The 26,593-nt window shown below is 35.7% G+C and overlaps 1 long non-coding RNA gene across 1 annotated transcript; it reads right to left on the bottom strand.

The window, feature by feature from the left end:
- Nucleotides 1-1,730: 1,730 nt before the first annotated feature.
- Nucleotides 1,731-18,953, bottom strand: LOC111925408 (uncharacterized). Its single transcript, XR_015288785.1, has 8 exons — nucleotides 18,520-18,953; nucleotides 17,861-17,931; nucleotides 16,431-16,489; nucleotides 13,795-13,900; nucleotides 8,396-8,494; nucleotides 7,172-7,219; nucleotides 5,119-5,177; nucleotides 1,731-2,823 (listed from the first exon to the last, which is right to left on the bottom strand). It is a non-coding gene; the product is annotated as an uncharacterized LOC111925408 (long non-coding RNA).
- Between the last annotated feature and the right edge of the window lie 7,640 nt (nucleotides 18,954-26,593).

Raw genomic sequence — 26,593 nt, 5'->3', positions numbered from 1 at the left:
CCAGCCAGGCTCTGCAAACTCCAGTCTCCATCCATCTCTTGAAATCAGGACACTCAGTGCTCTAAAGATCTCTAATCAGCCTCCTAGTGCTTCATGCTCCTGACAAACCCTGATCTGAATTTATTCATGCTTGAAGCATGGATGTACATGAATGTCTTCAGTAAGATTGCTCGGCAATAGGTCCTCTGTTTCCACATGATACTCAGTTAAGAAGGGTCACTATCTTTCCGTTGCATTCAGCATTCCTTAAATTTGTTTGAAAATTAGATTTACATCTTTTCTTTCTTTAGTTCCATGATTGTTGTTCATTATTCTCTGTTTCCATTTCTCCTTCTGCTTACTGGAAAATCTTATGTGTAATTCTTTTTCCCTGAAAACCTTAAAAACAAACTTATGAACTTAAACGTTGCCTTTTTTCTAATATTTTTTTTTTTTTTTTTATTCTGTGTCGTTAACACAATTTTTTTTCCAAATCAAATTTCACTGTTATTTTCTTAGTAACTTAATTTTAACTGGTCACCATGAATCATCATAATTCTCAGAGAGCAGTCTCCCCTGCCCACCATCTCAAGCTGTTTTCCTCAGTCTTTGTCTTGTTTGAGGTTAGATGGCCTTGAAGAGGGTGCATCCAATCAGCCCAGTTTTAGCATAGCATTGCATTTAAGAAGTTCTGAGCAGCTGCTTTGAATCACCTGAAGAAGACAATTGTCTCTGTCCATTAACTACAGGTCACTTAGGTCTCTACATTTCATGAATCTGAATTGTAACCTTAGTGAGGTGTCTAAAACGAGACCAAGTTGCAAGTGTGCATCTTGTCATAATTGACAAATGATTTGAAGTTGGTGCACTTGCCTGTAGGAACAGGCCCAGTCAAGAGGAGGATATATATTTGTTTGAATTTGACCGCAGAATGAGGACATGCTCTAATTATAATGTTCACACAGCTGCTGTGCTTCAAAACAATTCCATGCCCCAGTCCTGGAAAAAGATTTGTTGTGAGGTGCTCTTTGGCCTTGAAGAGTTTTATTGACTTCAACGAGCCTACGAGTATGTATTGGTGCCAAACACCGCAGCTGCAATAATTAATTAAAATTGGGCTGTCTAAGAGTGGGGAAAGGTACAGTATTTCTAATTCCTTTAATCCAGAGCTGTTTTTCCCCATGTGAAGAGCTAAAACTTTATAGCATGGGTACATCATGATACTCATGACCACCATAGCACACTGCATATGCAATGGCAAGTGTGCCTCAATACCATGAAAAGGTTAATCCATCAGCACCTTATCTGCTTACAATTCCATTCTTAATTTCCATTTTAAGTATGTACAAAGTGATGGCTTGGACTTGAATGCATGCAAAATACTTGATTATTTACACGGTTGTGCTTTTTTTAAGGGGGATTCTTTTGGATTTCTTGGACTGTAGGAAAGTTTTAGGACCTAAAATACTGCTAAAGAAAACCATCTCTGAACTTGTCTTTAACCTCCTCTTCACTCACTAGTTCTCTTAATTTTTAAGAATATAATTATTTGAATTTTCCTGCAGCTGTTTTCTCATATGCCATTTACCTCAAGTATTTCCATAGTCACTTGTCAGCATTCTTCCCTACCATTGTCCTACTCTTGGACCAGCAGTGCTGGAAACACCAGCTATGTAATAAAATTTCACTCCCTCTTGTGGGAAAAAGGAGATAGGAAGCTGCAACCTGGAGAGATGACTGAGAGTAAGGTAGGCAGAAAATATTACTTTTATTATTATTATATTTTATAAAATAATATGCTTGTTGTTAACAAAATTGAAAACACCACAGATTTGAAACTGGCTTTCTAGACCCTACCATGGGGGCTAGGAACATAATATTTACAAATTAAAAGTTGGCATTCCAGAATATGTTAGTAACAAGAGTTAAATTCCATGACCAAGGAATCACTCAGTCTTGCCGATACATCTGCCTTGTTAGTAATAAATCTGCAGGAGTCATTAGCAAAATCTGCTCCCAGCTACATACCCTGTGGTTAAAGTTCCTTTACTTCTCATAGGCTTGTCCAGAACATGTCTGATCAGGACATGGGCAAGAAAATTTCAAGAGAAATTCAGGATACTGGTAAGCCATGTCTTTGTAAAACAATGCTGAAGCCATGTCAGCTGGAGTGGTACAAGAGCATATCCTCTTGCTGGAGAGGGTAGCCTGCCAGACTGCATGCTAAACTGCTTTGTTATTTAACCTCAGTCTCTATATGCATGAGGAACATAAAACGTGTGTTCCCATCAGGCCAGGCAAGCATAGAGCACTGTCGCTGTTCTTACCCGCAATGGCTTGCAAACTGAACTAAGAACAAACAACAGATTGAGATAGAAAAACATACAAGATGAATGAGAGGATGATAAAAACAATGGCAATTTTCAGAATTATTTCAGCTTTTCAGAGCTCCAGCTATTTGACCACCTTTTTTTCTCTCTCCCTGGCTCTGTTTGAGGCACTCTACAAATGATATTCAAACAGATTTTTCCGTGTAACATCTGAATCTTTTTGGCATTCCATCAGAATGAAAAATATTACTGAAGAACAATATTATTAAGATTAATTTTTCAGCTTACTGCATACGTTATTCCTATTATAGCATCTGGAAAGAAGAGATCTGCCAGGTCCTTTAGAAAGTGTAAATTACAGTTGACAAGTATAATTGATACTCCTGGGCTGCCTTTTCTCTGTGGTCAACTGGGAGTTTTGGAGCAACACAAGCTTTTATAGATCCTTCAGCTAAATTGAAAATCCAAATGTAGAATGCTGCACTAAGAACCATATGTGGATGTGACGAAGTTCCTGAAAAAAAAATTAAACCCAGAGTCAGTGAATAGGTTCTACTGTCCAATGGCAGTATTATACTGATATGTCTTTTTAAAGACAGTATTTTTCTTTTAAGTAGGGTACAATAATCACTGTGGCTGACAGTTATGGAATGATATTGCATATATAAAGCATAGCAAGGTTTCACATCCCACTTCACTCAGTAGATGGTTGGGCCCTGGAATGAGGTCACCAGGGAAGCAGTCACAGGATGAAACCTGGCAAGGTTCAAGAAGTGTTTGGGCAACACTCGCAGACTCATGGTGTGATTCTTGGGATATCCTATTCAGGACCTGAATTTTGATGATCCTTATAGGTCCCTTCAGGATATTCTATGGTTCTACAGTTCTGTGACTTCTTAGAGAAGTCAGGAAAGCAAAGATTGAAATAGCATTTGTGTACTCTAAATCTTACCTCACTGAAAGTTATTTTCCTGGAGTGCTTGTGAATGCATGAAGATGTCATACATAGGAACTCTAGTATTTTGTCTATAAAAATGGTCTTGCAGACCAGTGCCTAGGGCTATCCTTGCATGTTTTAATAGATGATCATTATATACATGACCTGAGGGCAGGACTCAGGCCTTTGGTCATAAATGAAGAAACCAGCTTGAAACCCACAACCAGCTGCTCATCCCCTGCAAAATCCTAGGAGTTAGGTGAGGCAACGGTATTGTCTTGGTTTTGGCTGAGTTTTAAGGACAGGTATCTAACTTACATCCACTGAGTGAGAGTCTTAAGTACTGTACTCTTACATTCTTACCTCAGAAACCCATTTATAAATACTCAGGTCTTTTATGCTCTATTTCCCCATGTTGTTCATAACTCTAATCTTTCCTTTCATTATGTGAAAATTAATGAAATTTTAAATTTTATTAAATTTCATTTAATTTTAAATGGTGGGAGTTTTTTTTCATTTCTTTTGTATTTTCTTCTGTTTCTTAAAAATATTTTGGAAAATAATTTCCATTATGACTAGTGGGCCAGGACATCAGCTGAAGAGTCCACAGGCCTACTAAAAAGAATCAATTACACTTACAAGTGGGGCAAAGAATGGGGATGATTGTTTGAGTCTTGGGTTTGTGCAACATTTTTAATACTCACTGAAAATCCTCTTAGCTGTCTTTACAAAATGGTGCATTTTTAAGACTCTTTAAACCTTGTCTTAATGATTTGGGATAGATATATTTTAGTATTTATTTTAAGTGCTTGCTTGGTCCATACATGAAGTGACAGCACTTCTAGGAACAAGCCCACTGCACATAAAGAAAGTTGCAAAATTAAAGGGACATGTTCTGTTCTCAGAGAAATCTGCAGAGACTTTGATCTTAACTATGTTGCTCTACTACTTGACATGACTATTTTGCAATGCATTTCTAAGAATTTATAGAAGGGCATAAATAATGATTTTTAAGAGCCTTTGCCAGTTTGAATGTACATAGAACCATTTAAAAATCTAATGCAATTAGCTGATCCAGAGATTGCTTCTCTGATATCCAGAACTATTTCTCTAGATATTTAAATCGATCAAAAAGCATTCTCAGTGCTGTCTTTCAGTTTTATTTTCATCCTAGCCTGATCTCATTTAGCATTCAGCAAATTTGTAAAGTTGTATTAAAGCTACCAATGGTAAGATGCAAAATAGAAGATGGATAGGATGGATCTGCTACTTCAGATGTGTTTTCACATTGTTAAAGATGGCAGCACAAATAAAATTAACCATCATGAAAAACCACTCAACACTTTATAGGTACATACTAGACATTTCCCAGAAAAATTGCATTCTTCAGCTGTGTAGGCAAATTATCTTCAGTTTGTTTGTAAGAAGCTTTAGGTGTGAGGAAAACCAATCTTCCAGAACCGTATAAAAACTATGTGAAGACATACGATAAAGACCTTGTAGATATCACAGGTTACCTAGAGCAGGATTGTCAGAAGAGACCATCACTGACACAATTTTCCTCTCAGCAACTTCAGAGGCAGTAGGACAAATAGGAAAAAAGCAACCAATATTTCAGTGGTGTCTGGAAATCCAGAGGAATTGAGGCACTTGGATTACAGTAAAACAAAATTTTTCACCAAGGAGATTGCAGTGAACTGAAGTCACCTCTAACATCCAAAAGATGCTAGGTCATTAACTGGCATACCATGGGAGGACAGCAATCCAGTGTCACTGGAGTATCGCAGACAGAAAGCACAGCAGTAAGGTCTCTATTTAGAAGAAACCACCAAAGTGTTAGGTTCAGCCATATGGGGGGGAAAGTCTACGCACCCTGTCGATATTTTCCTGGACACAATTTCATGACCTTCTAGACCATGTGTCTGATGCACCTGAGATGGAAAAATATATTAATTGACTTCACACCACTGTTACACAAAACAGAGTCTCCATGACCTTTACTGAATATGCCAAATTGCAAGTTAGAGTTCTTCTGGACCCCTTCCAAGTGAGCCTTTGGAATATCAGAAATTTCATAGCCACCATGAAAACTGTTGACTAAACAATTTTCTCCTCATTTAAATTACTGACTAAACAAAATCTCTGCTTTTCAAACAGAATACATAGAGCCCTGCTTTGAATAATTTCAAATTCCATGTTTTGATAAAAGTACTGAAGCTCTTGGAATATTTTATTTTAAACTTTTGAAAACAAAAACTCTGCTTTTGCATTCTGGAGGAGCTGGAAAATAGTGCTCTTCTCTTCTCTAGTTATTTCCAAGACCCAGCTTTGTCTTCTGGGAAAACTTGAAAGAGGATTTGCTATCCAGATGGAATATCCTGGTGGCAGGCTAGTTGTAGAAGATGTCTACTTTTAATAGGTTTATTAACACTTGGTTATTATTCCTTATATCAGCCCACCACAAAGCTACATACAAAGCTAGAACAGAAACATGTAAGAAGTCTATTGCAGAATGATCTCCATTATTAATTTCTTAAGACTTTCCCCTCAGGGGAAGAAATACTTGAATGAATGCTAAAAATAGCAATGCCATCACTGTGACATCCTAAGCAAAGGTATACCTCAAAACCCACCATGCTTTTCTAGAGAAGACTGACATCAGCAGAAAGGGGCAAATTTTTGTCCTGAAGAGTGAAGATGATTTGTTTGTTTGTTTGTTTGATTTCTTTTTCACTTCTTTCAAAGATATGCTAGAGCTACATGAGTCCAGCAAGATGGTTAGAAAGCCTCATGAAAACAGCACACCAAACATATACTTCCCCTCTTCAACTATGCCACTGCTCCTGCACTGTCAGGCATGCTAATCCAAATAAATTGGGTTCTGGGTTGTGGTGCGTAGCTCGCTTCTTTCCTCTGTCATGTCATAAATAGTGCCTGTTCTCTCAGAAAGGAGAACCTCTGTGGGACATGAGCAGTGACTTTAAGCTTTTGTAGAAAGTAAATACAGGAACTGACTAAGGGATTGTGAAAAATATATGCACTTGTTAAGTTTGAGAATAATAATAATAATAATCATTTGAGAAGAGTTGCCATATCAGGCATAGAAATCTCTTTCTACACTCTGCTTTTTGAACAAGTGAAAATTACAGTACTAAATTTTTTCAATGGAGAGTAAAAGGAGCAGTCTCCTTGCATATAATGCATATAAATACCAATTGTCTGCCACTTTTCAGCAACCTAACATTGTTAAATTGCCTTTTAATCACTCTGATATTTGATATGTAGCAGTAAAATGTTTATACTGCGAATTGTACAGTAAACCTTCAGTTTAGGAGCAAATTAATAGTCTGGAACCATGAGAATCTGACTGTATCTGAATATTGATGATCTCACTTTCTGAGTCTCTCTGGGATTGGGGGTGCGAGGTGTTGATCATTGCTTCTCACTGATAAGCAAAATATTTCCAGAGCGTGAAGAATTCTGTGGTGTGTGAGAAGGATAAACCATAATCTGCATCAACACACTAACTTCTCCTCTGCCATTTGCATTGAAAATCAGGTAGAAGTTATGCTAAGCTCTCTATTATAGCCTCATGTATGTGAAAGGTCTTCCCCTTCATTTGAATAAGGCCTCTTATGCATGTGAAAAAAAGCACATTTAAAAGGAAGGTTCCTTTAATTAGGGTGGCATTTAGAATTCTTAAATGTTCACTTTTTGTGATGCTAAATTGTGGAGTATTTTCAAATATGTTGTAGTAGTCATTTTCATTAGCCACTTTTATTTTTATTTATTTTTAAAAGGAAATGACATGCTTTACAATATGGAGTGAAGGAGTAGATTAATATGACTAGCTAGATTAAGGAAAATTTAAATCAGAGTGTTTGATGAAATGTAGGAAAATGTTTAAATATAGGATTAGACTTACAATATAGAAAGCAGTCAAGGAGATCAAAAGAACTCTGTTCAGAAAGTCCTATTAAAAAGAGGGGAAAAAATCTATTGAGTGAATTCTTATAACTAAATGATTAAAGTGTTTTTAATATATTACATTCAATCTGACTTAAAAATAAAAATAAACAGTAAAGAATATGCACAAAGTAGAGATTGTATTCATTTTTGTGTAAAGACCAAGTGATGGGGCCTATGTGAAACTGTCATAAAACACATATATGAAACTATGGAATTTAACTTAAAAGGAATTCCCTGGAGAATAATTTTAAATCTTTCATGCAGCTTTATGGAGACATAAGTTAACTGATTGGCATCTGTATGAATATGGATTTCTTTAAATCCATATTTGATTTTCTACACCTTAAAAAAATCAAATGTAACCTATTAAATACATCTTAAGCAAACCTTTGGAAGAACATGCTTAATCCTCTAGGGAGTCAATAGAAATGCCTCTAACATTGGTATCATACAACTACCCTAGAACATAGGAGACACTTCCATAGCTGCCAATGTCTTCTGTATCTCATCAATCTAGGTTTGTTTTGTCTTGTTTTGTTTTTAATTAATGTTAGACTGAGTTCTTGAGTCATTGTTAACACTCGGTGTTGACAAGATCCTGCATGCTTCTTTTATCCCTCAATGGAAATCTTTACAAGAAATACACAGGGAACAATGTAGATTGAAATTTACTTTTCATATTATACAGAAGCTTTTCCTATTTTGATAATCTGAGACTTCAGCAGGTTTTCATTACATAGGATAAGCAAATAGTGGACACATAAATATTATGCAGCTGTATGTGCAGCACACATCACCTGTAAAATGCATTTCCTGTCCTACTGATCTACTTTTGTTTTAGTGCTTTAAAAAACAAAAATAAAAAAAAAATATTTAACGTAGTGTACAGTATGCTCATATGAACCACAGAATTATTTCTGTCTTGATTCTTCTTGATTCTCTTTCATTTACTCAATAAAATCTCTACAGAAGTTATGAGCTTCAATCAAAATGAACAAAAAATTTGTATTTCAAAGTCCTATTTTAATTTGGCATGATTATTCACTAGTCAATGTGAACTTTTTTTCCTAGTTTACTTTATATCCAGGCGTATTTAGTACAAATACAGGAACAAAAGAGGTCATTTCATTAAAGCTCCCCCTTCCCACCCCTTCCATCAGCCCTTCCTCATGACATTTACCTCCATGTTTTCCAGATACCATCTACAGCAAAAGTGCTCGTAGATTGAATGTTGGTGTGGAACAGACTCTTCTCCAGTGTCATATTAGAAGTGACTCTGCTATCAGGCCAAACAGATGACAATTTATTAATTAGTAAAGGAAATACATTCATTCATTAGTTCAATAACTACAAAATACAAGAGGAAATACTTTCCCAAATGCATACATATTTTAAAATATTCTTGATGTAAATGGGTAGTTTCAGTTTTCCATTTTTATTGAACAAATTTCAAGCAGGATTTGTTCATTGTTTCTTATTGCTATAACAACACAGAGGCATGGTCAGTTCATTAGTTTATTAATGCACATTGACAGTGTTTGAGAGCTGCATTCAGAGAATGTCCTTCAACCAGAAACAGGCACCCTTGTGTCAGTAAAATTTCCAGTTGTTCCTACAGCAGCTTTAGTTCACCAAATCGGAGTGAATTGTGAGAATACCTTTATACAGAGATACCAGTACACTACTATACTACACTGTACTATATTCCTCAGCACTGTGACTGCTGGTGTGGTCACACCTTGAGTCCTGTATACACTTCTGGGCCTCTCAATTCAGGAAGATATCAAGGTGCTGGAGTGGTCTAGAGGAGAGCAATGAAGCTGGTGGTCTAATGAGCAGCTGAAGGGGCTGGGCTTGTGTGGAGGAGTTCAAGGGGGATACCTTATCACTCTCTACAAGAACCTGTAAGGAGGGTGTAGCCAGGTGAGGGTCAGTCTCTTTTCCCAGGTAACAAGACTGGACGAGAGGACAAAGTCCTAAGCTGTGCTAGGGAAGGTTTAGGTTGGACATCAGAAAGAATTTTTTCAAAGAATGATCAGAAATGGGGATGGACTACCCAGGGAGGTAGTGGAGTCGTCCTGGAAGTGTTTGAGGAAAGACTGGTCATGGCACTAATTGCCATGGTTTAGTTGATATGATGATCTTTGGTCATTGGTTAGACTCAATGATCTCAGAGGTCTTTCCCAACCTGATTGTTTCATTGAATCAGTGATTTGGTAATTTTTGTGACCTTTGGTACCACTGTGAGCACAGCTTGGCATTGCAGCTACAATTCATCAGCTGGCAGTTGCTACTCTGCAGCAGAATGGGAGATGTGCAAGGTAAACAGAAACAGCAGTGTTAAAAAGTGGAAAGGAGGGGAAAAAATCTTGGAGGACCAGAATATTCAGGAGATCAAGTGTAGAAGAAATTAAGGTGAAAAAAAATCTGAAAACAGTTTCTCAAAAACATAGTTTGAAATAATGGAAGATACCATAAATCAAAATAGTTAGGGGGCAAAAAAATGCCATCAGTGAAGACTGTGCACCTGGCAAGCCTGAAAGAACAGGTGACCATACAAATCTTTGAAGAAGGCACTAGGTTCATGGCTGCCAGTAAGTAAACATGATTCACTTCTGTTTTACTACCTGTCTCTTACTGGTGGAAGCCCAAAGGCTGGCTTGCTCCTTCTCTTTCTGATGTTTCACTACTGACATCAGTTTCTATTGCACATCTACAGAACTTTTACTTTATGATTTCCATCTTAGCAGTTGGGAAGTCTCATGATTCAGATTTTTACTAATTCCCTCCTGCAGTAAGACAAAGTGTAAAAATGAGAATTGATATTGAATATCTTTGGCATTTAACTACAGTCAGACACATGTGAGCTGAATTTGACATACTCAAATATCACTCTATTAACTTCAAAGTGGCTTGTGAGTAACTTCCTAAATTTGCATATTGACAAACATTCTTGAAAAACATGTTTAATCAATCCTGCACAGGAGAGAGGTCTTGTTATTGTGATGTGCAGTGAATACTTCAATGAAAGCAGAGATAGTAATGTGTAGAATTAGAACCTGGGCAGAAGTTGCTAGATGTCCAGGAATCAGGCCTGGGACAGAGTATCTTCATACTGACATTAATGTTTTAACACAAAAGAGAAAATAAAATGATAATAAAAGCAATATGCAATCTAATCTAAAAAGAATCAGTTGATCTCAGAGATAGACAAAGCAGAAATGGGATAGCAATTGAAATTTGAACTATTGATTTTTCTTTTCTGTACAAATATAATATTTTGATGTATTAGACAAGCTATTTCTGGATACAATATATTATACCAATTGTCAATTTTGAAGATGAATTACACCAATAAAATACAGAAGAGACTGCTACAGGAATTGGGAGAATGGAAAGTACAACTGATGAAAAGTTAAAGAAAAGGGACTTATTGCCTTGACAAAATAAGGTGTAAGAGTGAACTGCTGCTGTTCATAGGTGCTGCAGAAGGATGGAAGAGAAGAAAATAGACTACCAAAAAGACCAAAGAGTGATGAATTACATAGGCCTAAATGCAGCTTTGGTCACAGAGCTGCAAGACCATGAACATGATTAGGAAATAGTAGGAAGTATTTTATTAATCTAGAATAACAAATGGAGTAGAAGTGAGATTGATGTTCTAAAAATCATTTCCTCTCTCCCTCCTTTGCTAAGAGGAATAATTTTGCAGTGAAAAGCAAGACTTAATACTACTGTCCTAGATTAACTTGCAGATAGTTTTTAATTCACTTAAGACATTCTGGCCTTTATCACACAACAGTGGGATTCTCTGTGTTTATGCACGTAAACTTAATGGCAGAGGCCACATATACTTGCTGTCAGCATATGAAACCTGTACTATGAAAGCTCATTTGTACACAGTGAAAGGCATCTGAATCACACAATAGATGACTTCCATGTGGATCTCACAGTCTGCAAGGATCTCTTTGTCTACTTTAATCTCACAGTGTGTTAATAGTTGCTGACATGGCAAATTACTCCTGACTAGAAAGGATGCATTAAATTCACACCTGCAGCATATTACAAAAGAAGGTTTCCATGTAAATATATCCTGAAGTTATGAGGAATCTAACTGTAGGCTGTGCACATGGAGGGAACTACCTCCCAGGAAATATCTCCTATCACAAGCAAAAGGATTCCACTGAGGAAATTGTGCTGGCATACCTGACATGTTAAGATCTTACATGATAAACTTTGCCTTTCCTTTAAAGATAAGTCTTAGGTATGAAAGTTCAGTCCTACTGTTCAACAAGTAAAGCTTAAAAATTTATAGCCTGGTTCACTTTCCTATCAGAGCAGTATGAAAGAGGGGTCACAAAATGGTATAGCTCTTTTAATTCAATCTGTAGATATGGTATGCAGCTAATAAGCTTTCAGAAGAATTGGATAAAAACTTAATAAAAACACTGAATCTTGAAACTATTAAGATGATCCATAGAAGTTGGTCAAAACCTTTTACATTGTTCCACTGTAAAAGTAAAAGGCTCATTCTACAAAGTTAGTGGTTGACAGATGTAAAATGAATGAAAAATTGAATTTAGCACATCTCTTAGCAATTTCAGAAGCCTTATTTCGAATGATACTTCTGAGGTGTAATAATAACACAAGGAAAAACTTTCTTCCCTATCTGCCACGCTTAGCCCAGCAGGGTGGAGCATGCAGGTGAGAAAGAAATTCTTCAAAGGAAATACTGGCTCTCAGGAGGTGTATATGTTAGCTGAGTTCATGTACAAAATCTGAACTCTACCTGCCTATAAAGTAAACAAAAACATGTTAATTTTAAACAAAACTACATTTATCCATATCCCCCCAAGTGTAAATATGTGTTAAAACATCTCTAAAAATAGAGTTCAAAGACAAATGCCTTTCCTATGGGGATCAATGAGAGAGAATTTCTTTTCATCTCAGTAAAACCTCAATTCAAAAGGAAGGCTGCAGCCTTTGGGGAAATACCTAAAAACAATGTTAAGATGTTTCAAAAACTGTTTTCCACAGTTTTGAAACAAGCTCACCTGAGTTTAAATTTCTGAGGTATGACAGACCTTGTTAAGTAATTTAAAAAACAAAAGCCAAACTAGAAATACAAACCCAGTAAAACTCTCAGATGTCTGTTTCCTTTCTATGCTTAAAAGCAAATCTTCAGCATTGTTTCACTCAAAAAAAAAAAAAAAAAATTCTAATAGGGACTAAACCCCACTGTTCTAGGTTCTGCCTGAAGCTGCTATGAAAACCTTTTCTGTAACTTCTGCACTCCTGGAAAAGTACCTCCATGAAGTTAAATTCCTCCTCTGCCTCTAGACAAAGAACTACAAATAATGAAATGAACACAGTCTTTGTACCCTGAAATCACAGACATCCTCACTGCTGGGAGCACTTTAAATCACATGCTTGACTGGTACTAGACCTAAACTTTTATGAGCCAGACCCACACTCAGTCTAGAGTAGCAGGCATGTGTCTGGTGTACAGACCATTTATTCAATAATCTAGGAAGCCCTTACATTAATTGAGGCAGACTAGTCATTGTCAAATATGAGCTATGCCAAATGTTGCCTATAGACTCACTCTTCATCAGCTCCCAAAAACACAATTTCGTGAGAGAAATGAGTTCCCTTTCACGCATGTATACTTTCTAGATAGTCCCAAATGATTTTGCCTTGTGCCTATAGGTCACCATTACAAGGTCCTTAGCATTTTGCTGAAACCAAAGATCAGTTTCATTAAGCCATTATATCACTCATTTGTAATGCAAATTGGATGTTTCATATTTCTACAGTATTTTGTTTTACATATTTCTACTGGTCATTTTGTGACCTGTCATTGCTGTCTGGCTTTCTGTTATACCAGGCACTGAGTAAACATGGAAAAATGTGTGATCCCTCTTTCAAAGTGCTTCCAAGCTTGGTAACTCTAAGAACCAATGAGTTTTTTTGGACTTGGGCAAGATCTGTCTCATTATTTTCCAGCTCATTTCTGTTTATTTGTTTACCTCTAACAATATCTTTATTATAAATTTTTTATCATCCTTTCTTACATACCAGTTTTCTGACAAACAGATTAATAAATACTTAGGTTAATATGCCAGAAGAGTTTTCAATGTGTAAGCACTGGGCTTCATGTGAGATATATCAGACTGTAATTGCAATTAAGACCAAAAACCCTCTGGCTTGATATTCTCCAGAAAAAGGAGATGAAAGGCTTGTCTGTATGCGTGTGGGTTTGTGGAAGAAAGTCGGGTTTCGAGGTACCTACTTCTTTTCCAAAGTAAATGTAATCCATACAGAAAAGCCTGAATGCCTTTTTCTCCTACACAAATTTAATATTTTCAGCTCTTGCTGATTAGATGGTGCACTTGCTCATATTCTCTCTTCTAAAATCCATGAGTGAATGTCATAAAATTCATATAAGCTTTTACTAAATTACTTTATAAAGTGAAATGTATGGGGGTAAAAAGCAAGATTTCACACTAAAATTATTGAAGGTGTAAAAGAAGGAAATCTTTATTCTCGTAAAATGTGTTTGATTAAAATGTAACTTACTTTCTTTTGAAGAAAAGAGGAATTTGATTTTGATTTTAAGCCTCCTGAAGTGTCCATGTGTGCATCTCAGCTATAAGATATGAAAATGAAATGCTGGACAGAAGATCTAAAACAGAAAAGAATTTTAGAGAAGATGATAATATTTCAAGAAGATATATATACCAGCAATTTTAAAGCAAATACTTAATTTTCTATAAAACTAATTCATTGAACTTTTGAAAAACCTCAACCTGTAAAATGGCTGAAGTTTATATAATGATTTAAACTATTCAGTGCTTGATATAAGCACAGACAGATATTATGCTGAAAGTGTAAAGGAGAAAATTGCCAGGACCTATAAAGCGCACGGTTGATTTTAAGTATATCGAAGGAATTAAATATATGTGTATATGGAAAGGAAGTGAAAAAGAAAATAAATGGTCCTGTAAAGAGGATAACAGATGGTTCCATTTGATCAGAAAGAAGGCTAGGATTTCCTTGCCTTCGCTTTTTGATAATTTCTAAGAATTATTTTCTTAGTTCATTTAGCTTGTGGATGTTAATTGTCTGATTTATACATCACTTACTGAAGGGTTGACTTAAATAAAAGGTAAGACAAGACATCTGCTCACTCTCTTTGATATTTATAAATAACTAGACACAATATAGAATGAAGTTACTAAATTAGAAGAAAAGAAAATATGTGATAAGAAGGCAATGCCACTTGTTAAATTTACTCTTTACTGCTTTCCTGGGTGATATATCACAGAAAGGTTGTCTGAGCTGTCATTGTGGCATCACTAAGAGGATGTACACAACATCTTCCATTCAAATTACCTTTCAAATCAATCACCCTCATCAGGCTGCTATCTTCATCTGATGGCTGTAGGACAAATGTTTTGGCTTATGGGTAGGAAGTGTTAGCATTTGAAAAAGCTCTGAGAAAGAAGGTTCCATGTTTAACTTTGATAAATTGTGTTAGGAAAGGGCAGCTAATAATACAATTGGTGAAATCCTTCATCCAACTGTCTTGCAATTTTTTAAATTAAAAGGCTGTTCTATACTTTTTTTTTTTTTTCCTATGCAAAAAATGTGTCCCTAAAAAACCTAGAACAAATACTTACTGTGTTTTTACAGGGATGAATTATTCAAAAATGCACTAATGTGGCACACCCTTGTACTGCTTGTAGAACTGTCTTCTGAGTCCTAAATTACTTGGTTTATATGTAAGACTGAATTTTCCCACTGGTGTGTGTATGTTTGTGTATGTGTAGAAAAGCATGAGGTAAATGGCTGGGGCGGCAGGAAGGTTTGTGTTATGTTCCAGTCAGATTAAACTATAAATCAGAAGCCTGGGTATTTTAATAACACATTAAATAGTTCTATGCCCTTAGTACTGCATAATTGTGTGTTAAACAGCAGCTTCAAGTATTTTCTGTGGTATTCTCATTTTTTATACAGTAGCTTTTTAAAAGTGATAAATGATACTCAGCTTCAAATGCATTGTAAATACTGCATGTATATTACCAATATACATTTTAGAATTTTCTAATCTTGCTTTAACACATATGGTATTATCAATTACTTACAGTATTTTAATATAATGTAACATTACTTTAAAATGACATACAATTTATACTGGATGTCACTAGCCCCTAAACTACCTTGGCACATATTTATATATTTCAGCTACAATTTATCACTTTGTGAAATATACTTTGCGTAATTGAAAATAATGACACAAAAAATCATCTACTCCTATACACTGGTAGTATGATATACAATCCTGATAGCTTAGTGTACTATATGAAGCCAGTCTGCACAGCCATGCCTTTGAAATATGATTTAAAACAGAATTTATAATGTCGCAGAATTACATAAAACTGTGTGAAATTGTGCAGATAATCATTTAAATCTCCCTACATGAAAAGATAATTGCTCCAGAAATTAGCTGTACCTGGGGTTCATTCATTTGGTCATGGCTAGTTTCTTATATAGTGATGATTTGATATTACAGCTAATTAAGATCAGGTCAGAGTTGCTGAAGGTCAGACATTAATGCACAGGATCATTGAAATGATAATTATAAACAGATTAGGAAGCTACGGTCTTTTATAAGGGGTTATTAGATAATTACTGTGAGAGTGTACGGCTTACTGTAATAATGGATTATCGACTACTTACAGCGTTTTAAGGGTGAGAGTATATTACTTCCTCAAGGACTAAGAGGAATAATGTTGTTGGAACTCTGTAAATAAAATAGCACCAATTGCTTTTCAATTTTCTTCCACAGAATATGTTCCCTCATTGGAATAAACTGTATCATTTTTATCTCAATGAGACTTTAAATAAGAAAGGTCTTTAATTTTTTTCCCTTTCAGAGATGAAAGAAGAAAATGAATTTTAAAAATAAATATTTTATTCTATTGTAAGTACATAGCTAGGGCTGCCAGAAGCTTTACAGACAGCAATAGAATGGGAACAGTAAACATTTTGCGATGATTCAGAGAATAGGAAAATATTAACCTGAAACTTACTGACATAACAATTGCACATTTATTGCTATGGCTTTTATTCAAACATATCCTTTCACAAATAAAAGAAGAGCAAAATAAATAATAAAATAATAGAATACTTATTGTCTAGCTGTAGCACACCTTGATCTACTACTGGTTGAACTCCATTTCATTTGGAACTCTGTTCATCAGAGCATGACCTATAAATCAGTAAGGGGGAACAGGGCTTGAAAAGAGCTTCTGGAAAGACAGCATCATTTAAATACTGCAGAAGACACTCACAGACTGATTCCAAAAGCAGTCAGTGCAAAGGAAAAGAGAAATCATTTGTGCCGCCTATGGTGATAGTGACTATGTGACCAAAAAAATAAAACAAGCATGAGGGACACCTGTGTGGTGTCCTTTGAAAAGAAGACTGTTTTTATTGTGTAGTCCCTCTATGCAGAACAAAAGGGATAACCTTTGGAGACACAGTACTTTATTCTCCTGGACAAAAATTGTCATACATAATAGCAATGTTGAGTTGTAGATGGAAAAGTCTATATTTAGCTCAGTCTTTTCCACAGAGGGAGGAACAAGACAAATGAATGTGTGTCTTCCCAGGTGGGTCCCATACCTGGTTGTAGAGATGACTGGAAAGGCTATAAGGGAACTGAGTGGCACTGGCAATGGAAAAAAGCAGACCAGTTACACCTGCAGAACCCTGAAAATATTTTGGCAGTTACAATTCAATAAAAGCAGTTAAAATCAAGAACAGAAAGGGGGCTTTCCTTGCCCACAATAATGAGACAAAATTTCCACCATTTGATTCTTCTTAGATCTTTCGCCATCCATGGCAATAGGAGGCTTGTTATGCCCAACTGTGCCTTAGGATATGCTGCAATACTAGGCTAGTATTTCAGCATAGGAGACAGGAAAGTCCCCTCTGTTTCTTGGAAAGAAGCAAGCCAGGAGGAGCTTTGAGTCATTGTTTTTTCACCTAGGAGACAAAGGTATTCTAGACCATTATTATGGAGTCCAGAATCCAATACTTCGGCCTTAAAAAATCTGAGCCTTTATTAGATCTGAACTGATCCCTGATCTCCACTCCTCTTACACCTTCAAGGCATCAAATTGAAAACAAAGCCATTATCTTCCAAGTTTTGCTTCTAAAAATATGTAAATTTATTAATTCACAGCAAGATTGAACCATAGATTCATTGAAGCATCAAGATTTGAAGGGACCTCCAAGATCCTGTAGTCCAACTGTCAATCTAGCATCACCCCAACCACCCCTAAACCATATTCCCAAGTGACATGAATTAAATAAATAAAAGGCAATAAAAAAAGGGAAGCATTAGTATCCATTTAACATTAACCTCATTTTGTTATACAGGCCCAAACTTCCCCACTATCACATATGTATATCAAAAATACTCCAGATGATTCAATTTTTATTTGCATATGTTTGAGGTCAGCCTGTTTTCTATCTTTTCAATCCATGGGTATAAATCTTGCAGCACTGCCACATAAGCACAAGAGTTACACACTTCGCCCCCTCATCTTTTCATGTGAGGGAAAATCTGACTCACCTGTCCAATTTTAACAAAATAGCTCTTAAAACTGAAGAAGTTCTGCACTGCCTCTGTGAAGATTTGCATGCCTATATGTGAAAGAATGTGGTACATTAAGGCCTCAAGGATAACATCCCACACCATGTTTTTTATGCAACAGGTTAATGTTTCTGTTACAGAATAGCTATATTTATTATATTTAATAGCTAAGAATGAATACTGATGTCCCCCTACCTTTGAATGTTGCCGAACAATTAATATCTTACACATTTTCTTACTATAAAATATGTCTGCTTCTCATCTGAAAGTTATTTTAGGCCTCCACTAAATTTGTGCAATTGTTGAAACTGGAAGTATACTGACTTCCTCCCCTCCCCCAGCTACCACTGTTGAAACACTTTTTAACTTACAGACTATCATTTACCTACTGTATATCAATTGATTATAGGTGCTGAATTGTGATGGATATTCATGTGATACCAGAAAAAATCCATGCTACTTTTAATCAGATTTATTTTTTTCTTTGTATAATTCTATAGTTACATTTAACCCACTCCAGTGTAAAATTCTGACTTTTCTTTAAAGGGATGAATCAGAACAAAACAGATATCTGATCTTTAGCATGTTGGTTTTTTCAGGCATTATTACAAACATGTTTTAAAACAAAAGCACTTTACCTTAAAGGAGGAATCTTATTATAGTAGATATGTTAGATGAAGCCTTCTGTGTGTGAGTCACTGGAGTTTAATTGAAGAAAGACTTTTGTTTGTTGCTATTCAATCACTGAGTCTACACTTTGTACAATGGAGGTGTTGAAAGAAGATTTACACAATCATAATGTTATACCCTCTCTTTGTTCAGCTTTTGTGGAAGAAAATTACATACATCTCAACAGTTCTCGGAAGATTAAATCTGCAGTTTAAATTTGCTATTTGAACCCTGTATTCAAAACAGCATTCCACAATTAGTAAGCCATGCTGTTTGGCCTGGGGTTAAACTAAGCAGGAGACAAGGGCGAGGGGAGCCGAGGACCAGTGTTTTCTGGTAGGATGTGTAAATAATGCTGCTTTGATATTTCAGTCCTCAGCCTATACAGAGCTCATTCAAATGTGTCCGTTTTTGACAGTTATGCAGGTTGGAAAAGATTCCTTTCCGTGGGTGAATAGTGGCAGCACTTAGGAACAGCATTACTGCCTGTCAAAGAAGAGAAGAAAATCCTGGATGTTAGGATCTTCCCTGTCTTTCTTGCTTTGCATGAATGATACTAAGATGGCCATGGAGCGATAGAAAAACAGCTCTTTTAGAAGTTAAAAAAAAAAAAAAAAAGCAAGCTGAATATTCATGTAGGCCCTAAAATACTGTTGACCATGTGTCAGTTTTATGTGTTTATGGTCAGTGAAGGCTGAAGTACACTTTTCCTGAGACATGAACAAAGTGGGGTGGAGGAAGAGAGAAGCAAGTGCAGAGGGGCACTTGCAGACAATGAAATCTTAAAACCTTCAGGAAATGCAGATTACATTGACTGTTTCTTGAAGATCTTACAAGATCTAACTAAAATCTCAGAAAAAAACATTACATTTAATGTGCATAGAATGGATGCACAGACAACATTTTATTTTTACTCTGAAATTTATGTCTATCAGTAAGGTCACTTATACTATGTCTTTAATGAATAGTGGTCACATATTTTAGATATTTACTTATAGCTAGGAACTAATGATACATGTATTTGAGCAGGGATTTTTTATAATGCTGAAGCATTTTTTCCATCTCAGAAATAGTAAAACACTAGTAATCCTAAAGACACAGTTTATGCATGACTTTGTGATTAAGTATGTCTATGTTAATATTTGTATTAGAAAAAAGATTTTATATATATATATATGTGTGTATATATATATGTGTGTGTGTGTATGTGTGTGTGTGTATATATATATATGTAAACTGCATATATGTAGAATGTTTTTTCTCAACATTAAAAGGTGAGAGAGAGTTTAGGGTCTAAGAACAAGTAATAACAGGCAATTTCTCTCTGCCCACCAGAAGCACTTCCAAAGCAATGACTTTGCACATTTTTCTTTTTTTGCTGTAGGATAATGTAAGTCACTGGTGGGTTTAAGGCTCAGGTTGAAAAGGTTAATCTTTTCTCCTTGGGATCCAACTGGATACTTGCACCCACTAGCTATGGTACTACAACAAAAAATGTTGACACTTCAAAGCCTTCAATACACATGAGTAAGACCCTCAAGAAATAAAATTTCAAATTAATCTCCTTTTAGAATTTTTCTTTGATTTTTTTTTTTTAGCTACCTTTGTAACATTTGCACAAACATTTCCACTGGGTGATTTTTTTTCTATTTTAAAAGTGGAATTCATGAAGTATTGTATTGGAAATTGAAGTATAGATGAATAAATGGAGACTGAGAGCTAGGACAAGAATAGCGAGAATAGGAGGACAGAAGTGAAACGGAACAAGAAAGAAGGTGTAGGGAGAGAAAGAAATGGCTGGAAATGCAAAATAAAAGAGAAAAAGAAAAATGGAAGTGCAGAAGAATGTGCTGAAGATAGGCAACAACATGTAATAAATAACTTGTAAATATTTTGTGTTCATCTACAGTTTTATACTGTTTCTTGGGAGCAGTGTAACCTATCAAATGTTATCTGTCTGTCTTCATACTATCTCTCATTCTTCTAACCTTTCTCTGACAACAGAAGCCCCATCACACCACCCAGCTGGCATATTGTTCCTTTGCTCAAGAGATCATTTGTGTTTCTCCTAATTTAAAAAAAAAAATCCCTCTGTTTTAGAAATGCTATCTTGTCAAAACAGTTACAATATTTTTGTTAGCATAAACACAAACTTAAGCAATTTTAGAATCTATCAAAAGTCTTCATATTAAAAAAAAGGAAAAAAAAATTAAAAAAATTATTTTTTAGAATTTTGCATTAATTCACTATTAAAATGATTAAGAATTTCCAGGTTGATGTAAAAATGAACAACAATTATTTAATTCATGCCATCTCAACTGTTTTTTGAGAGTTAAGATATTTCAGTTTTCAAGACACTGAAAGGATGTAGGATGGGAAACTTTTAAAATTAAGAAATTCTTGGAAGATGATATTTTTTTTCATGTTACCCCTTAAGTCAGCAAGCCCAGAGTAAACAAAATATGTAGCCATAGTCCAAAAGGACAGATAATAATTTCCTGATAAAATCCTGATTGTGCCAAGGCATTGTGAGATGAAGATCCTATCAGGAGCTCTGTTGAAAAAATAAAGGAGGTAGAACAATCTCTATTCAAAGGGAAATAACACAAATGTTTTCCTTTTCTTATCCAATCTCTCCTTTCTGTTGAAAGAAGGAAATGAATTAGGTCCCCTACTTCTTTGATTTTAGTAGATGGTCAAATCAAATAACCAAGTAACAGACTTCAGGTTTTATACTTTTAGATTTTTTTTCTCCTTAGTCTTCTGGCCTATTCTTCAGCAATAGTGGGAAATTAAAAAACATTGGTAAAATATTGTATTATTAAGTCTGTGGTAAACAGGTATATCTGCATACTCCAGAAAGTAGTGTAAAGATCTTCAGAGTCCAGTCCATGCTTTGGCATCTCTCTGCTTTAAAAACTAAAGTGCAAGAGATTTAGAAATATTCAAGCTTCAATTCAAACTTTACATTTAAGGAGGATTTATACTTCCCTTAATGACTTTATAAAAAGTAAAAAAGGACAATTCTGCCCTCATAAAGAAGTTCCAGTCACTCAAATTTTATCATTTTACAGGCTGACACTTTGAGTGGGGAAGAAATAAAGGTACCTCCTCACTACATGGTGGTAGGTAACTGGGAGAGATCCCAAGCACAGTGAGACCAGGGGGAAATGCTCTGATGTAAGGGTGATCAAGAGGAGAGGTGTGTTCAGAGAGTTTATGGATTGCTAGATTCCTCAAGTGTTTTGTATCTGGAGGTGAGGGATGTACTGTCCACTTGCCTTCCTAGCTAATTCCCAATTATTTTTCTCAGTATATACCAGCCAGTAGCTGCTGTTGTTGCAGACATCAGTTTCATGACTATGGCATGTTCACCAAGAAGATGGGAGAATTGGCTGGAGCTCTGCCCTGAGTTGAGAGTTTCTCAGCTAGGATCTCAACCTAGGGGCCTAAGCACTACAGACTTGTACTGGCAGAACTCCTTGTGACTCCATCATAACTCCTGGAGAAGAAAGACTTGGTAAAAGAGAGATATAAGGACTTGTAATGCTGATTTCAAATTTTATTAAAATGTTAAAACTTTCTCATATATATAGAAATTAAGTTGAACATTTCTAAAGATGATGAGAACTTTTACTCCAGTTCCACTGGCTTTGTTGCAGAAAATTGCCTTTACAAATTGAATGAACTGATTGAAGCAAATATAAGATGAATGAAAATAAATACAGAGAAACCTAGTTTGTGGGGTTTTTTTTGTTGTTGTTGTTCTTTTTTTTTAATTATTAGGCTTAGAATGACTTTCAGAATGTTATTTAACTTACTTCTTACCCAGATACACGATCTTCTTTTAAATAAGATTTTTTTTTAAAAAAAAGACTATGCCTGTCGTCCTTTAATGTAGCTGTTTCTTGTTTGTCTGTTTCTGACTAACCTCATGCTTCAGTAGAAAACATAAGAGAATGTAAAGACTATAAATTATTGTGGTAAGTTTCACCTTTTTCTCTTCCAAAGGACATAAAGCTATACTTTTGGGCGATCATCACACAAAAATGCTCAGTTTCCATGAGACGGAATTCATTATTGTCAAGTCATTCACTAGTGCATAAGAATTCAATAGAAGAAGATGTTATATTCTCACATCTTGATTTTCAGTAATTACAAAAATGAACTCCAAATATGTTTATAAGTAAATTCTATACCTATCTGTAAATGTATTGGTATTTTGATGAAAATAAGAGATTGATTCACCTTCCTTGGCTTGACTAAGTCAGTGCTCGCTGCTCAGTGTAACAAATCTTAAGGTTAACCTCTACAGAAGTCAATCAATACCTCTTTATTATTCTGTGTATGTGTGTAAAACATCAAAGACTAACTGACAAGAGACAGCTAACATTTCATTTCTAGGACAAGAACCTGTGAAACCTTACTGTATGGTTAATGGCTGAATCTTAAATAATTTTAATCTCTTCTCGTGTTTCAGTGTCTGAAGAGCTCAAAAAGTTGAAGAATGTACATGAAATGAAACAGAAAAAAATGTGAGTGCAGGAAAAATTAAATACAAAAAAAAAAAGGGTAAATTGAAGGAACTATTATAACCATCTTTCACTGTGAGGATCTTCATTATATTAGCTGCCTTTTGTAAGCATGTGCTTCTAGGCAACATTTAGATTATTCCAGCTGGTTGATTTTCTTATTTGATGAAATGTACACTTCAGAAACATTGTCTAGTTGGTTCAGAGGAAGAAGTCAGTCTTAAAAGCATGCATTCAATTCCCATAGTATATTGTACATATATTTACAGCTGAAAGAACAGTTTTCCAAATGCATGAAATGATGCTGACAAATTTTGCCACTTTAAATGGGAAATAAATGAAAAATCTTGTGTAAAAAATGTACACCATCTATGTTAATTTGCTACGTCCCTAGTACGATTTCATAAGACAGTTACATTATAAATAAGTTGATTTAATAGGAATGTTATCACATTTTTAAACATTATATTTAACTATCTACAGAGCAGTTATCTAGTATTTTACCTAATTCCCTTTTCAAACTTTGTGTAAACATTCAAAATAAGATTGTTCAACTATTTCTATTGTATGAAACCGAAGTGCAAATAATTAATAAAAACCCCTCCATGTTCTTAAAGGGTGAGAATATTGTAAACACAATATCAGGTCTTTTGTTGTTACCTGTTCCTACAAAGACTTCTGACATTACCCTTCAATGTTTGCATTATGTAACATCTAAAGTCAAAACACTTTGAGACTTTAGCAGGATGAAGCACCTGGCCCAGTCCCACATTGAGTGTTTATGCACCTCTGTAATTAGGTGCCATGAAAATATGTTGTGCTTGTTTCCCAAATGGAGCAGGAGATACACATTATTGTATTGCAAAAAGTCTCAAACTCATAACCAGCATCAATTTCAGACAAGGGAGGCTCCCTGCTTACACAGTACAAGTGTGATCCAAACTGCTCATGATCCTCATATCTATCAGTCCTGCTTGAGATGCTTGAGGGGAAAGGGGAAGAAGAAGGGCAAAAATCACCAAAGATGAGGAAAACAGGATTGCTTAAATAAATTTACAGTCTATTTCAAAGCAATAGCTGCCCGTTAAATACAGAAGTATTTTACTAAAGAGTTTTCGTTCTAAGCCAGGTAAATCATAAGTTTTAGAGAAATTGTAGTGGGCTAATCTTGGCTAGCAGCAAAACTCCCATCCATTTCCTCTCTCTCACTTCTGCTTCAGTGGGGTGGGACAGGAAAAAAAAGAAGACTATGAATGAGAAAGCAAGCTCATATGTCAAGGTAAAGAAGGGCTATTGTTTCTCAGTTACTCTCACGGGCAAAACAGACTTGACTTAGAGAAAGTGCATGTATTGACAATTAAAATTAATATTTTTGGTAGAAAAATGCAAACAAAATCAAAGACACAAACATTAAAATCTCATCTTTCCTGTTTCCTTTCTCAGAGTCAACTTCACATCTTCAGTCCAGATTCCCTTACCCTCCACAGACCTGCTCCAAGCTGTACAAAGGGAATACAAATTGTAGTTAGCACCTAACCGTTTTTTGATTCTGCTCTTTCTTCTTCATGGTTTTCCTTGGCTCCAGAATGTGCTGTTCACAGGCCACGGCTCCTGTCAAGAATATCCAGGGCAGTTCTTCACAATCTGCAGTGAACAGGCTGCTGCCATTTGCATCTCCTCCTCCTCTTCCTCCTCCTTTGATCTGGGTTTTCCTGCTGCTGTTTCTCACTCCTTTTGTGTCTATGTTGCCCTCTGCCTATCCAGGATCTTTTGTCCTTTCTTAAATACACTTTTCCAGTCTGGATATGGGGCTCAGCTGGGGCCCTTTGGTGGGTCTGTTGGAGCCAACTAGAACTAGAACAAGATGCTGGAAGCATCTGTGTCCAGCAAAGGGCAGCACCTGACCTCTTGTCACAGAGGGTGCCCTTGCAACAGAGACCCAGATACCCATCCAACCTTGTTTTGTGGTAAATATGACAAACCAGAGCAAATTCTTGCAACCGAAAAATTAGCTGGTGCCAGCAAGGTATGCCCTGAATCTGAGAGAAGCATCACCAGCCATGAAGAATTTTTTTTCAGAATGCCTGTCAGCAGAAGATGAATGCAACATTAATTTTTGAGCAATTGGATCCTAAAACCTGATCATTAGAGGAATAGAAGCTCACACAAAATCTACCAGATGTAGCTAGTGTCAGAGCTAGCTGACATTAGCTTTTTTGTTTTGACAAAAAAATTTTGAAAGGGACTCAAAGAGTGATCTAGGCAACTATCAGTCTAGAAAAAGGAGTAACAAAGGTGACAAAGTTGCACAAGGCCTTGTGATATTGAATGACAGTGGTAAAATTATAAGACAAACACTGATAAATGATCAGTAAATTATATAAGGAAATCTAAGCCTAGCTGTACATACAGAGTGAGTGACCTGAAATTATTAACATCAAAGAAGAGTCTCAGAATTATTGCTTTAAAGTGTTAGTACTTTGAAACCATCAGTTTTATGTTCAGTTCATCTGACCAATAAATGCCAAAAATGTGAGGGATTATTAGTAACAGAAGAGAAAACACATGAAACCACAGTGTAAATCTAATGATCTCACTTTTTAAAATATTGCATCCAGATCTAGTTCTAGTTCTAGACACCATATCACACAGTAAAAGGAAACAATCAATGGTTTACGACAGGAAGATGATTCTGTGAGTGCTGGATGCCTCAGTTTTTGAAGGGAGGACATAAAGGAGGAATACAGGTAGATGAGATATGTTTAGCCATCTACAAAAGAGACATGTGCAATACAAGCTGGGATTTTTGTGGGGGTTTTATTTACTTTTTGTTAACAAATTTGCATTTAAAATTCTAATCATAAGTCCTGTTTAATGCATGCCTTTTCTCCTTTTTAAATTCATTCTTGTGGAAAAAAAGAATAATTAAAATATTTGAAAAATTAAGGCCTATTATGTCTTTAGAGATTTTAAATCAAAATAATATGGTTTGTGAAATCATTCTTGCAGAACCAAAGTCTCAAGACTGGGCCTCAGAAAGGTCTTCTGTAATAATGGGATATACTTTAGGAAAAAGGGGTTCAAGATAATTTAAGGAACCTGAAGGTGCACAAGTCCGTGGGATCTGATGAGGTCTTTTGCTGGGTCCTAAGGAAGCTGGTAGATAAAGAGTTTAACTCACCATGCATCTCATACTTGAAAAGTTGTGTCAGTCTGGTGAGGATCTCACTGACTAGAAAAAAGAAAACATAAGCCCCATTCTTAAAAAGGGAAGTAAGGAAGTCCAGGAGAAATACATAAATAAATAAAACACACACAGAAATCCCAGCTTGTATTGTACATGGGTCTTTTGTAGATGGCTACATGTATCTCGTCCACCATTCCTCCTGTATGTCCTCCCTTCAAACACTAAAGCATCCAGCACTCACAGAATCATCCCTCCTGTCATAAAGAATTCATGGTTTCCTTTTACTGGAAAATTCACTATAAAGGAATATTCTTGGCCTAGCTG

This window comes from Cyanistes caeruleus, chromosome 1 (assembly GCF_971803275.1).
Source record: "Cyanistes caeruleus chromosome 1, bCyaCae1.hap1.1, whole genome shotgun sequence".
In the NCBI taxonomy this organism is placed as follows: domain Eukaryota; kingdom Metazoa; phylum Chordata; class Aves; order Passeriformes; family Paridae; genus Cyanistes; species Cyanistes caeruleus.
This window is presented reverse-complemented; position numbering and strand designations above follow the sequence as displayed.